The 14,772-nt window shown below is 35.3% G+C and overlaps 1 long non-coding RNA gene across 1 annotated transcript; it reads right to left on the reverse strand.

The window, feature by feature from the left end:
* Positions 1–267: 267 nt before the first annotated feature.
* Positions 268–851, reverse strand: LOC147539290 (uncharacterized). Its single transcript, XR_015225765.1, has 2 exons — positions 412–851; positions 268–361 (listed from the first exon to the last, which is right to left on the reverse strand). It is a non-coding gene; the product is annotated as an uncharacterized LOC147539290 (long non-coding RNA).
* Positions 852–14,772: the final 13,921 nt, after the last annotated feature.

Genomic DNA, 14,772 nt, shown 5'->3' on the forward strand with positions numbered 1-14,772 from the left:
CCAATCAACTATGGAACAAGTCGACCCCTTTTAGCCAATACATCGGGAATTGGGATGCTTTATCTAGGCTATAAGCCTCATGTAACTGATTTTTCGTGACTTTTGTCTAGGTAATGGGTGGTTAGCCATCTAGGCTTCTACTGTCGCGTTGTTTTATTTTTTCATCAATAATACTATTATCTTCTCCAAAAGAAAACTCCGTGATGAAATAACCTTAGTGTTTATACCATGTGAAATTGCAAAACTCTTAATGGAAGCACTTAATAGTAGAATCGACAAAGTAATCTTTATTGATCAATTGAATGGGTATTTATAATATTAACATTAGGATTAGAAATTGAAAAAGTTTTACATTAAAAAACTAGTATAATTGTATTAAAAAAAACTGGTATAATTTACATCTTAGGAAACTAATAAGATAGAGTCCTAATCTGGTTTTCTTTCCTCTTCTTCATGGAGCCGGGCTGAAAAATATAGGACGTCAACATCATATATACATATTTCCTTCCTACCAACTTCCATCAACTTGTTTGTTTGTAAATTGTATTCTTTGATGGATTAGCGAATCGGGCTGAAAAAGATTGAGAGAAGTCCTCAGACGACTCACTAAAACACGTCTCCTGATCGAAATTCTTCAAATAACTAGATCGATCATATGCAACCCGAATCGGAGTACTAGAACTGAACATCTTCTTCTTTTCTTTCTTTATACTTCTGCATAAGACTCTCCACTTTTGTGCACTCAAGTTCGTCTCAAATTCACCTAAGTAAGATGATTTGCACAAATTTTGAACTCCTTCAATGGCCATTAGGGATTATTGTAGTATCTTGTTGTTGTTGTTGATGATGATTAGAATTGAGATAAGGCAAGCTAGTATTTATAGCTAAAATGAGTTACCTGGGTCAACCCACTTGTAAGGTGCATCCATGGGCACACAAACTTTGAACCATGTATTTTGCTGACCCAAAAGTTACAACAATGAGCTGCCATATCTGTTTTGTGGTCAGCTCGGGGCTGGGGCTACCAACCCACTACAAAAAGAAAGTATGTGTCATAGCTATCCTGTAGGTGTTATTAGCTACATTTATACGAGTTCAACCTCACTCCACTTGACCTCACTGTTTGGTGTTTGTAATTTCGTTATTAAAATATGTGAAATGCGCTTATCAACTTAGTACACAGAATTCCATCTACGAGTACTTAGAACAACATTCTGTTATAATGGTCGAATGAATAGATTTTCACTCGTGAGATAATGTTTTTTCTATGTGAAGGATACAATCCATATACTATTCCTACATAATAGGACTACTATTTTTATTTTCGAGGAGCCTCTCATTTTATCTCAAAAGTAGCAAGAGAAAAGGGAAGTTTTCCAATTCATCTGAATGACCTAAGGGATATTGTTTTTAAGAACAATTGAAAAGTAGCAGTTGTGTAAAGAGCTTTCTTTTGTGCTCATGTAGATTGTAGGGTTGCCATCAAAATCTAAAATGAGTGGTCTAATTACTACAAAAGTAAAGCTAAAGTGACGGCAATATCTTAACAAATGTCTTTAAAGAAAGTAAGACCGTCACATTGACTGATAACGTACACTTTTATTGTGGATGGTTGAGTCAGCTTTATCCATCTGTGTTTATCTATACGAAAAGGATTGCTACCCCAATATTCCTAGTTTTTTTTTTCTAAATCTGTAAACATCATATTACTTATAAAACAACGTTTACTGAATGAGAAGCAAAATTACAACTTCACAGTAAAATACAGTAAAGTTTAACATTAAGCACTCTCTCCAACTTGTATTTTTCACGGCAATAAGAAGTGTCGTCTCTAAAATCTTCTCAAAACTAGCAGTTTTCTCGCGAACTTGCGACTATATCCATAATCGTTGGAAAGGAACAGACCTATCTTTAGGTGAGTAACCTCGACAAAACAGCCTTAGCCAATACCACCACTTTATGATCTGCAATCGTTCCAATCGCACCACAAGAAACAGATGGAAAAAGAAATACGAAACTTCACCGAAGTCTTGTGATTTCTTAAAGACGAAATCTAATGTCCCCCCCCCCCCCGCCCCCCAAACTTCTCTCGGTAGATAAATAATGCCCCACCATGATCTCAAGAGATCATAATCGAACACCTGGTAACAAGGGTTGTTGACGAAGTCCCAACTAAAAAGCTCAACAAAGCCAGTAAGACCGCGCAGATAAACTGCGGAGAGGTGAGGGGAAGAACCAGAACTGGATAAAATGATGGTTATAGCTAAAACCGAAAAAATGATGTTAACCAAAATAGAAGCCCATAGAGTTTCAAAATGAGTGGGTATTGTCTTGCAAGTATTAAAAAACTGGCCGAAAAGGAGTAAGAAGAGAGACCTTGTGTACTCTCCTGGGTGAAAAGGAGTACCAATGAGGTAGGAAATCTGAGCCCAACAAAATAAGTTGTAACTAGTCCCTAAAACAAGAAGTTGGGCCCAGTGGATTAGAGACCAAATATATGTGAGGCCCATGTGAAAGGCCAACTCGTGTGAGAGAAAGGACTTGAAATCAACACTTGTAGAGGGTGAGATTAAATGAAAGACAAGTGTCTCTTTCCTGGATGTAGAGTTGACCGTGCACCAAAGTGCCAAAAGATGACTAGCGAAGTTTGAGGATTTTCTGGGCGATAGTTCCGGCGAAAAATTATGCAAGAAGAGAATACCGGTATGCTTTGTGTGAGATCTAGAACAACCACCTGGATCAAAAGGCCAAGGACTATATCGTGAAGACCAAAACCATAGCAGTTGAGGATTTACCTCATGGCTGATGTGAAGATTTTGGTTAACTACTTTAGTTTTAGTCAAATAAATTCTGTAAAGACTCTATAAAAGCCTTACCATGCTTTCCCAAATAATAAGAAACTCTTCCAGTAAAAGTTAACTTGCTTCTTGAGTAATTTATTGTTCTACCTTAGTACTGTTTCACAGCTGATGGAGTAGAACAAAGAAAAATTGGTTTGCATTTTATCTAAAGTAAGGGAGGGGACTGAGTAGAACTGGGAATCTCAAAGCAAGATAAACCAAATCACCAAACAAGATTAATACTGCTGTGAAAATATTTAGGGATCTCAAGATAGGAAAGACTTAACTAAATACTCTAAGGTTGTGTTTGATATCAGGAAAATAATTCAATGGAAATAAAAGAGTTCCGTGTAAAGTCTTCCACGGAATTTATTCTGCGGAAATACGTTTAGTAGTCATTAATTATTCTGTGGAATATAATATTCAATAAAGAATTTTTATTTACTATTTATGTAGTCAAAATGACATTTTTACCCTTATGTTGTCAAAATTAAATCTTCATCCTTATGTTGTCCAAATTACGTGTTTGCCCTTATGTTGTCAAATTATATAATAAACTGTCATTTTGACAATATAATGGTAAAATGTCAATTTGAAATATAAAATAAAAATGTAATTTTGACAATATCAAACCAAAATGTCATTTTGACAAATTACGTTTTTACCCTTATGTTGTCAAATTATATAAAGGTAAAATGTCATTTTGACAACACAAGGGTAAAATGTCAATTTGATTTTATAAAAGGGTGAAAATGTAATTTTAGCTATATAAAGCCAATTTGACAACTTGGTAAACATGTCATTTGGTAAGAAGGACAACAATGTCATTTGCCCGATGTATAAGTAAAAGTTTATTCTGCTAAATTTTATGTAAAAATGTCATTTTTAACATACTAGGTTTCCTCCCCGTCCTACGGACGGGGAAGATCCCTCTTGGCTAACGCCGTTAGATCAAATATGAAATAATCCAAATTAAATTTTGAATTGTTGGAATAAATTTTGACATAAATACAGGGAGTTTTAAAACCAATTTTCAAAACCAATTTACCTCTCTTGAAGAGTAACCGTGAGGATTAGTGGAGAGATTTGAGGGCACAACCTCCCCTTTTTTCTCTCTATTCTAAAGGTGGGTTACTTTTACTTAATTACCCCAAAAATATTTATGTAATTACAAAAATGTGTTTAAACGGTTTTTATTCATGAATTATCGTCCGTTGGATCAGGCTCCAACCAAATCTCTAAAATAAAATGGATGGTCAGACTTATCCCCTGGATAACCGACCGACCTGTTTTAATATAATAGATATGGAGATAAATATTAAGTTTCAAGTATCGAAATATATTAAAGTATTCTTATTTTGATTTTTGATTCACCACGGAAACTAATTCCTAAGGTGGAGTAAGGAATTAAAAGTGGACTATTTCGTGGAAATAGATTCCCTGGAGAATTAAAACCATGGAAGTACACTTCGTATCAAACGGTGGAAATACCTATTTCCATAAAAGTTCTTATATTTCCGTTCCATAAAAGTTCTTATATTTTCGTGGAAATAGGAGATATCAAACACACTCTAAAGCTTTGACACTAGGAAAAGAGAAAGAAAGGAACAACTGAGGGATATATATCTAGTGAGGATAGAGTTGTGCTGGTGAAGAATTGGAGCCTAAAAGAAACAGAAACCCTTCAATGGCAGGGTACAACTAGCTCCTTGGCAAGCTAAGAGCAACAAAAACTTCTAAAGGAAGGGATAACTTAAAAAGAGGAAGATGAGTTTTAGGTTGTCTTTTTTTTCCTTGTTAAGAGGGTAAAGACCACCAACCAATTTTCCTAGTTTGTAGTGCCGTCAAAATTAGGCATTCCATGTCAAGGGCCCCATAAGCCAACTCATCATCTGCAAACGTTTTCTCTATTTTCACCCTCTCCTATTCCTTTAATTTGTCGTTGTCGTTTAATTTGTCGTTTGCTTAAGTACTTGAGAGTACGGTTAACTTCGGTTTACATTAGGGTAAGTTTCATGTTGTTTTATAAGGGTATTGTGATGCTCACTAGGTCACCAGTGGCGTGCTGAAAATTTAAAGACCCGGTGCGAAATACTAATTGGGGCCCTTTTTATCGCAGTAAGACAGTAAGAAAATGATACCGTCCAAATAATTATTCAAACTTAATCAATAAATCCAAAAAAAAGAAAATCACAATTTCATTATATGAATTATAATGGTATTCATACAACAAACTAAACATATGATTACAGAGTCTACATCAACAATAAACATTAAGTACTTTTGTTTAAAGATTAACAGAATAACATAAAAAAAAAACTAATTTGATTAAAGATAAAATTCGAACCTATTAAATTAAAGGTGGAGTTATAGAGAAAAAAATATAAGAAGATGGAGAGGAAATTGAAAACTCAAATGGTTAGTCTTGTTATTTTATGTTTGGTTTCGTATTTGATTTATGAGATAACAAAGATAGGTCATCCTGCATTATAGTGGAACCAGTTGAAATTGATCAAAGAATTTGTTTTATTCCTTGATGGATTACAAAAGAAATATAAGACTCTATTTATAGAGTTACAATACTTCTAGTTTCTAACTTTACTAGTTTTTAATATTTTACTAATTTCTTAATAGTTTATACTAATATATTTACTAGTTCCTAATTATTACTAGTTTCTAATATTTGATATTTCCTAATATCTATTATATAGGATATCTTAATATATAGAAAGATATTTCAACACTCCCCCTCAAGTTGGTGCATAGATATCGCACATGCCCAACTTGTCTACCATTTTCGAAAATATTCGACTTGAAACTGCTTTGGTAAGAACATCAGCCAATTGATCTTCAGATCGGATCTTTGGTAACTCTACAATGTTGTCTTCCAACTTTTCTTTAATAAAACATCGATCCACCTTAACATGTTTTGTGCGGTCGTGCTGGACTGGATTGTGAGCAATATCACATGCTGCTTTATTGTCACAATATAATTGAATTGGTCTTTCAGAAGGATATCCTAAATCATCCAACAGGAGACTTAACCATAACGCTTCACATATGCCATCAGCCATTCCTCTAAATTCAGACTCTGCACTTGAACGTGCAACAACGTTCTGTTTTTTACTTCTCCATGTAACAAGATTTCCACCAACAAAGGTAAAATATCCTGCAGTTGATCGCCTACCATTTACTTCCCCGGTCCAATCTGCATCAGTATATACATCAATAGTTCGACAACTCGAATTTTTAGTAAACAAAATACCTTTTCCAGGAGCCGCCTTCAAATATCTCAAAATGCGTAAAACAGCATTCATGTGTTTTTCACCGGGATTGTGCATAAATCGACTAACAATACTTAACGCATATGCAAGATCTGGCCTCGTGTGCGCCAAGTACATCAACCTTCCAACCAGTCGTTGATATCTTCCTTTATCAACCGATATCTGATTAGGCTCCACTGACAACTTTAATCCTTCTTCGACAGGTGTATCAATCGGCTCACACGCTGACATACCCACATCATGTAACAAATCTAAAGTATACTTTCTTTGGGATAAGAAAATTCCATTACTAGATCGAGATACTTCAATTCCAAGAAAGTATTTCAATGGACCAAGGTCTTTCATCTCAAACTCTTTAGATAAGTAATTCTGTAAAGCCTTTCGTTCTTCAGGATCATCCCCAGTAACCACCATGTCATCAACATATACAATAAGTGATGTGAGTTTTCCTTTCTGCCTTTTTGTAAATAAGGTATGGTCAGAATTGCTTTGGTGATAACCGAATTCCTTCATAGCCTTTGTAAACCTTCCAAACCACGCTCTTGGTGATTGTTTTAATCCATACAATGACTTTTTCAATCTACATACCTTCTGGTTATGTATTTGTGGTATCTTGCATCCCGGTGGAAGGTCCATATAGACTTCTTCTAATAGTTCCCCATGCAAAAAAGCATTCTTTACATCAAATTGTTGTAGTGGCCAATCTAAATTTGCTACTAACGATAACAAGACGCAAACAGTGTTGATTTTTGCAACTGGAGCGAATGTCTCTGTGTAATCGACTCCATAAGTTTGAGTGTAGCCTTTTGCCACTAGTCTCGCTTTGTAACGTTCAATTGTACCATCTGCTTATTACTTCACTGAATAAATCCACCGACATCCCACTAGATTTTTATCTTTTGGACGATCAACTAGCTCCCAAGTGTCATTCTTTTGTAATGATTTCATCTCTTCATTCATAGTTGCTTTCCATTTTGAATCAGATAAGGCTTCCTGTACATTGTTAGGAATATATACAGTGGATAATTGATTTACAAACGACTTATTTGATTCTGACAACCGATGATCTGACACATACTGACTCATAGGATATTTGACTCTACTAGACAGCTCAGGTTCATATGTCGGTTTAGGAATACCTCTGGTTTGACGCGACGGTAATATTTTTCCTAGGTGGTTCGGAAGGTGCTTCAGGAACATCCTCGACAACTGATTGGTTTGGTGTATTACTAACCCTTGGTTCAACGACTTCAATTGGAGGTGAATCCACAATTTGTTCAACGATTTCATTAACACTTTCTTCCATTACCGATTCAGGTGTTGGTAATTCTGGAATTTCAATTTCAGCTCTACTTATTTCTTCAGGAATCAAATTTACTTCAATATTAGATCCAATTTTGTTCTCTTCTACATGATTATCCGTTTCTTCATAATCAAGAGTCAGAACTTCCTGCTTAGTTTTCTCCCCCTGAAGTTCAGACTCAGGTGAAAAATACTTAGAATCTTCATGAAAGATAACATCCGATGTAACAAACATTCGTTTAGTTGGAGGATGATAACATCTGTACCCTTTCTGATTTGCACCGTACCCTACAAATACACATCTTAATGCCCTTGGAGTTAATTTTGTACGTTGGTGCTCATGAAGATGAACAAATGCTACACACCCAAAGACACGGGAGGTAAATTTGAAACTGTCGGAGAAGTTGTAACATCCGATAGAGCTTGAAAAGGAGTCTTAAACTCAATAGTACTAGATGGTACTCTATTAATTAAATAGGTTGCAGCAAGAAGTGTTTCTCCCCAATAAGATAAGGGCATATGTGCTTCGATCAACATAGCTCTAATAACTTCTAACAAGTGACCATTCTTTCTTTCAGCGACCCCATTTTGTTGAGGGGTATTTGGACAAGTAGTTTGATGAACAATACCATGAGACACCAAATAAGTTTGAAGTTCATGATCCATATACTCTCCTCCGTTGTCACTACAAAGTATCTGAACATTTGCGTTGTACTGAGTACTAAACAGTTTATGAACCTTCTGAAACAATAACTTTACCTCACTTTTAGATTTCATCAAACACACCCAAGTCATCCTACTACAATCATCAATAAAGGTAACAAACCACCGTGCCCCACCCAAAGTAGGAACCTTAGATGGACCCCAGACATCGGAATGTAAGATCATAAAAGGAGTTGGACTTTTATTTAAATTTAACGGAAACGATGCACGATGACTTTTTGCAAGTGCACAAACATCACATTGAAAACTTGAAACATCGCATTTAATAAATAGCGATGGAAATAATTTTTTAAGATAACCAAAGGAGGCGTGCCCCAGACGGCGATGCCATAACCATATTTCATCTTTATTTTTTATTTCAGAATTGTTCACTACTAATGCCTGACGCAATTTATTAGAGCTTTCAGATACTAAATCCAAGTAATACAACTTTCCTCGCCTAACACCATAACCAATTGTTTGCCTTGTCCGGATGTCCTTAAAGACACAAAATTCAGGCCAAAAGATGACAACACAAAATAGAGTGATGGTTATTTGAGACACTGATAATAAATTATGATCTAAAGATGGGACAACCAAAACAGAGTCTAAGTTCAATGTGTTCGTTAGAGTTATAGGTCCTTCCCCTACAACAGGGGCTGAGGTGCCATTGGCAGTAGAGACATATTTATGTGAAGATTGGTTTATGGTTGAGACCTGTCTAGAATCAAAAGTCATATGATCTGTAGCACCAGAATCAATTATCCAAGTACTATTCGAAAATTGTGTAGACATATTTAAAGTCTTGCCTACATTACCTGTAGTGGCTACCGTCGATGAAGCTTGCTTAACAGTTGGATCTACAAGGGTCTTCTTAGAGTTTTTCTTTCGATTATGATCCCACCATTCTGGATAGCCTAATAGTTTATAACAATGACTTTTGGTATGACCAATTTTGTTGCAGTGAGTACACTTATAAGTAATTTTGTCAGATTGACCAACAACTTTAGCAAAATTTGAATTTGCCTTATTGAGAGACATTATTGCGGAAGCATCAGTTGCCCTTCACTTTAGCTAAACCGGAAAAACAAGATGAAGATGAAAGGCTCTTCTCTTTCAATCAATATAAATTCCCAAACAAAAAATTTAAGACTTTTGGCTCTGGTACCAAGTTGAAATTGATCAAAGAATTTGTTTTATTCCTTGATGGATTACAAAAGAAATATAAGACTCTATTTATAGAGTTACAATACTACTAGTTTCTAACTTTACTAGTTTCTAATATTTTACTAATTTCTTAATAGTTTATACTAATATATTTACTAGTTCCTAATTATTACTAGTTTCTAATATTTGATATTTCCTAATATCTATTATATAGGATATCTTAATATATAAAAAGATATTTCAACAGAACCAACTAACATACTAAGAAGTTATTGGTGGGGGCCTACAAAATAATGTCATTCGACCTTAAAACTTTATGACCCAAATCATGTCTTCGTTGCCTCATAAAACAAAAAAAAAAACAAAAGTTCCATAATGGACTCGAACTCACGACCTCTATATAAAGAAACAAGGAACAGACTGAGATGGCTCGCCTTTATGCACAGCTATAAATGTAGACTTGAGTCCGCCAACATAATACCCAAGAATGTTACATCTTCTTCTTGTTAATGAGTAGACTTTCTGCATCTCCAATACTATTTTCTTCAGTGCGAGAAGAGGATGGTAGTTGTAGTAAATCTTTGGGGGTGACCAGATAATACAATTTCCACTTCGATTGTTCTGAGATCACTTTCATGACAGTGAAGTCTATGCTACGACCAACAAACTCTATTCTAGTTTACAGTTACACTTTAATCATGGTTTTACTTCAGTCAGTTCATTTTACTTGTTGCATTATTAAAAGTAACATATTTTATCATGGTTATGCGAAAGAAAAATGTGACTGTGCATTGGACATATCCTAGCCGAATTTTGACTAAGGTATACTGGACACAAACTCGGTCGGGATTCGACTAGGATATATAACGGACATAGCATTATTGTTGTTTGATAAATACCATCCATATCGATTTCAGGGTTACTCCTCATATTCCGACATGTACATTGTAAATTTCATCTCTTAATTTTAGGACCATCTAATGAATTTTTTCTTCCATTGTCAAAAAAAAGTTGTTAATTTGTGAGTTACATTACAATTCATTGCAATTAATACGTAAAAGCATCTGAAGTGGGATGTATTTTATGACCATCATCTACTAAAGATAGTTAAAAGACCAAAATCCTAGTGTCAGTGGATCATTTCAACAAAAAAAAAAGGGTCAATGGATCAAAAGACCAAAGATGATTTGAAACAAGATTTAGGATTTGTGACTGTGGGTAATTTACTTCCTTGACCCTTTTCTTCTATTATAATACCTAACCTATCCTCTAGCTAAAAACTGTCCAAACTCTTATTTTATCTTTACTTCTCTTTCTCCAAAACACTCAAACCACTTTCCTTCATCTTTCACAGGACCGAAGACTGTTTCTCTCATCATCTCTCTTTCTCCAAAACTCTTTTAGTCCAAAATCCTATTTCTTTCATCAATAGTTTTTCAAAAAACCAAAATCATAAGATCAGTCACATATTTTCTTCAGTCGTTTCTGTCTGTAGAAATAAGGTTTTGTTTAGAAAATGTAACATGAAAAAGTGATGTATTTCTTCAAAAAAACAATTACACATTCTCCTATCATTTTTTTTATTCTAACAACATATTTACGTTTTTTTTATTTTTTACTTACCTGAAAAATCATTTATGTTTTGAAATTTTCAACGATCGAGTTTGTTTAGCAGCCGACAACACCTTCGAGTTTCTTGTAGCATTTCTTTAATTTTGCATAAATTTTGACAACTCAACCAACATCTTCTAAACTTTGAAAAACTTCATCATATTTTACAAACATAAATACGTTGGCTTTAACAACAGTAGAAGTATACAGATTTTTCGTAAAATTTTACATTTTTATTCTTTTACATTTATGTTTTCTTGTCGTTTCATGTTTATTTGTTATGTAAATGGACAGATTACCCTAAGGGTTCGTATAAATATACTCAAAGATATTTTCCTAAGGGTTTGTGGCTTACGGTCTAGGGTTTTTGTATACAATTTTAGGTTATAGTGTACCTTAGTGAGATTTTGTAGTACTAGAAAATCTTTAGAGTTCTAAACATTTTGTAAACATCTTTTTGGTGTTTCTATCTTTTGGGTGTTTCTAGCATTTTGGTCTTAGCTTGTAACAATAACTTAATTTTTTCTCTGTTTTGTATACGGTTTTAGATTATAGTGTACCTTATTGAAAATGTTGTGAGGGTCCAAGGTTTATGTATACGGCTTAGGTTATGGTTTACCTTGGTGATTGTTGTAAAAATCTAAAAATGCTGCTAGAATTCAAAAAGTATTATCGACATCATTGTTGTGTTTTTAGCATTGCAATGATATCGTTTACCACTTCCCATTAACTCTTAACATTTTGAATGTATTTCACGACATTTATACTAAAACTTAGAGTAATTAAATTTAAGAAAAACTCATTGCTACATAATTATTACAACATAATCTATTATAACATAATTAATACAACATAATTCATTACAACAACTAATAACTTAAGATAATTTTCCATTTATCATTCGATTCGTCAAGTAACCACCAAGTGAATTCAACTCTCTTATTTTCTGGTTGATATCCTGTGCGAAAAGACTTGTAGTTAGATTTAACCACAAGTTCATCCATGTGCAAAATCACATACAACCACAATGTGGTATTAAATTTGTAATATATTATGTTCAAACTTGGGGTGCAAACAGGGTCGGGCTCAGGCGCCCATGGGTACCTCTAGTCCGGTCTTAGGCATTTCCGGTAACCAATATCTAAGACCATTACACTTAGAAGGTGGACTTGGGTTAGGAAAAAAAAGATCTTGAAGAAAGGCCGCCATGGGCACCAGCCCGTTGCTGGTAGATCGGGCATCGGACGGGCCGGGCTACGGATATTCATAACAAAATTTCAGTGACAAAAATATAGAAATGCATATACGGACCAACAAAGAACAAAATCTATATGTGTTGATGTCATAATTTATCTTCCTAAAATCTTTCAAAATACTGAGACTGCTACGTTGAATCCTGATATGCTCCTCACGATCTTGGGGGTGAAACCTGCAAGGAAATTGGAAACCTCTCTGAAGCTCAAGACAATCAGATTACCCTTGTAGTTAAAATAATTACTATTGAGTGAACGAGTTTATGGAGTTGTGACTTACTCGATGTGTTTGAATGTATACGTTTTTTGACGAGTTGATTACCTTTTATAGGCCTTTGTAGTCGACTGCACCAAGTGATTGATATCCACCGTGTTCGACTAAAACTACTATTTCGACAGAACCAGAACTGAAGACTAATGGGGGTCAAAGTCTTAAAACTAAGTTTACAATTTAAAATTTATGTAGTCTCAAGGGATTGAACCTGGGTCACGTAGGTTCTAAGCACACAATCCTACCAAAAAGCCTTCAACACTTTCTTACTTATTTTTACGTGTTGTTTAGAGTAGTACTGTAATCCTTATGAAATCTGGTTGTACAACAAGTCACTACAGCTAGGTCGAGGGGGGCTATCACCCCCTCGGCCCTAGTTGTAGTTCCGTCCTTGCTTATCACGTATATTTGACAAATAGAAGTTACCTTGTTCAAGGATATGATGCAGGGGCACCCGGCGTGGACACTTTTATCGTGGACCTAACGGCCACGTAGGCCAACCGGCCATATTGATTAGTTTAGGAAGTCCCAAATTTAGTATGATTCATAAAGAATCTAGGTTTAGGAAATTATACTGTTTTAGTATTTTTCAATAATTGGAAAGGTCCAGATTTGAGTCTATTTATTTAGGAAGTTGCAGTCTTTTAATTATTTAGGAAAGTCTAGTTCTAGTCTATCTAGGAAAGTATGTTATCCTATAAAAGGAAGTCCAGTCTGTCTTTTAATTTCATGTTGAAGAGAAAATCCCCTTGAGTTTAATAAAGTTTATCAGTTTTAGAGTTATTTTAATCTTTCTTTTAATTGTTCTTCGTTTATTTTATCGTCTTCTTTATTTCCGCTGCGTTCTACATCATGTGGTATTCAGAGCCACCAAAGTTTTGGGTGAATGATTCTAGAAATTTTTTTCCAGACGAGTTAAATCAGTATCAATCATATTCTGTTCCTCAATCAGATTATACTCATCAAGGAATAACGAATGGATGCTTATGCGCATCATGTTTGTATGAGAATAGAGATTCGTACGATTATCATTGGAATCCAGGAGAAACTGTACGAGAAAATCCATCTGCTTATTATCTGACAACAACCACTCCACCTTAACCACCACCACCTCCGTACTCTAATTATACACCACAACCGTCTACTTGTCAATACCAACCGTCAACACCACCACCAGTGTGTTATATACCATCACCTCCATCTTATTACTTTCCGACACCATCATCAACACCACCACCACCACCTCCGTACTCTTATTATTCAGAACCGTGTTCACCACCTCTACCATCTTCGGCACCGCCACCACCAACACAATCATCTTTTCTTTACTACTCACCACCGCCACCACAACCATCTTTTTCAGAAACGGTTTTATCGCTAAAGTCAGATTTGGATAAGATACTACATATGGGTAACGACGTCAAAACAATAATACGTCAACCATCTTCCTCGCCGATTATATCTTTTCTTCAGGAAAAAGAAAAAAAAGAGTATGAAGACGTTGAAGAAGATGCTCACGAAGAAGTTGAAGTTAAAGAAGAAGAAGAACATGAAGAAAAAGAAGATGATTATCGAGCTGAAGAAGGTCCACACGTTGAACTCGAGGATACTAAAGCCCAACCACCTCCTCATATAACCATCTCTGAACCAACCTCGCCGCTGTCTTCCTTCCAACCGTCAACCAAAAACCTAGCTCCAACACAAAACCTAGAAGATGGTCATCAAACTGTTAAACAACTTCAGTCCGACATCGAACGCTCATCTTCCATCCCTTTAACAATGGTGAATCGTTATCTTTTTCCATCAATGGAGAAGGAACCCGAGGACAAGGAGATGACATTGGAAGAGTACGAGAAAGTAGCCGAGGAGATTCGTCAAGCCTTAGTTGTAATGAAGTCAGAGGAGAGGAAAGTTGATCTTGATAAGGAGTTTAAATCAATGCAGCAACTTCCAATAAAGAAAAAAAACAATAAAATTTTCATTAAGCTGGGTTCTAACAAGGATTCCTTTAGTCGTTTGCGTCTTTCGTCGCCAACTCAATTCCAATTTCGTTCTTTCTACCCAAATCAGCATAATTAAGTGTTACCATCTACTCATCCTCAATTACCTGTTGCTATTGATTTTTTTTATCAAGGGTATCTTGAAACCCAATCACCAAAGGTGGTCAATCAAGAATTTATTCCTCCACCCAGTAATTATCAATGCCCATTGCTTAATCCACATTGCTATCACCATCTCCACAAACAATGCTTACCTAGGCCAATCATCGAAGTGACTACTAATCATCAATTGCGACCGGAGAATCGATTCAGAAGATCACTTGAGAGGAGTTCTTTTAAAAC

This window comes from Eschscholzia californica, unplaced genomic scaffold, assembly GCF_041429995.1.
Source record: "Eschscholzia californica isolate CP2 unplaced genomic scaffold, dmEscCali1.0.p SCAF_5, whole genome shotgun sequence".
NCBI classification, from domain to species: Eukaryota; Viridiplantae; Streptophyta; class Magnoliopsida; order Ranunculales; family Papaveraceae; genus Eschscholzia; species Eschscholzia californica.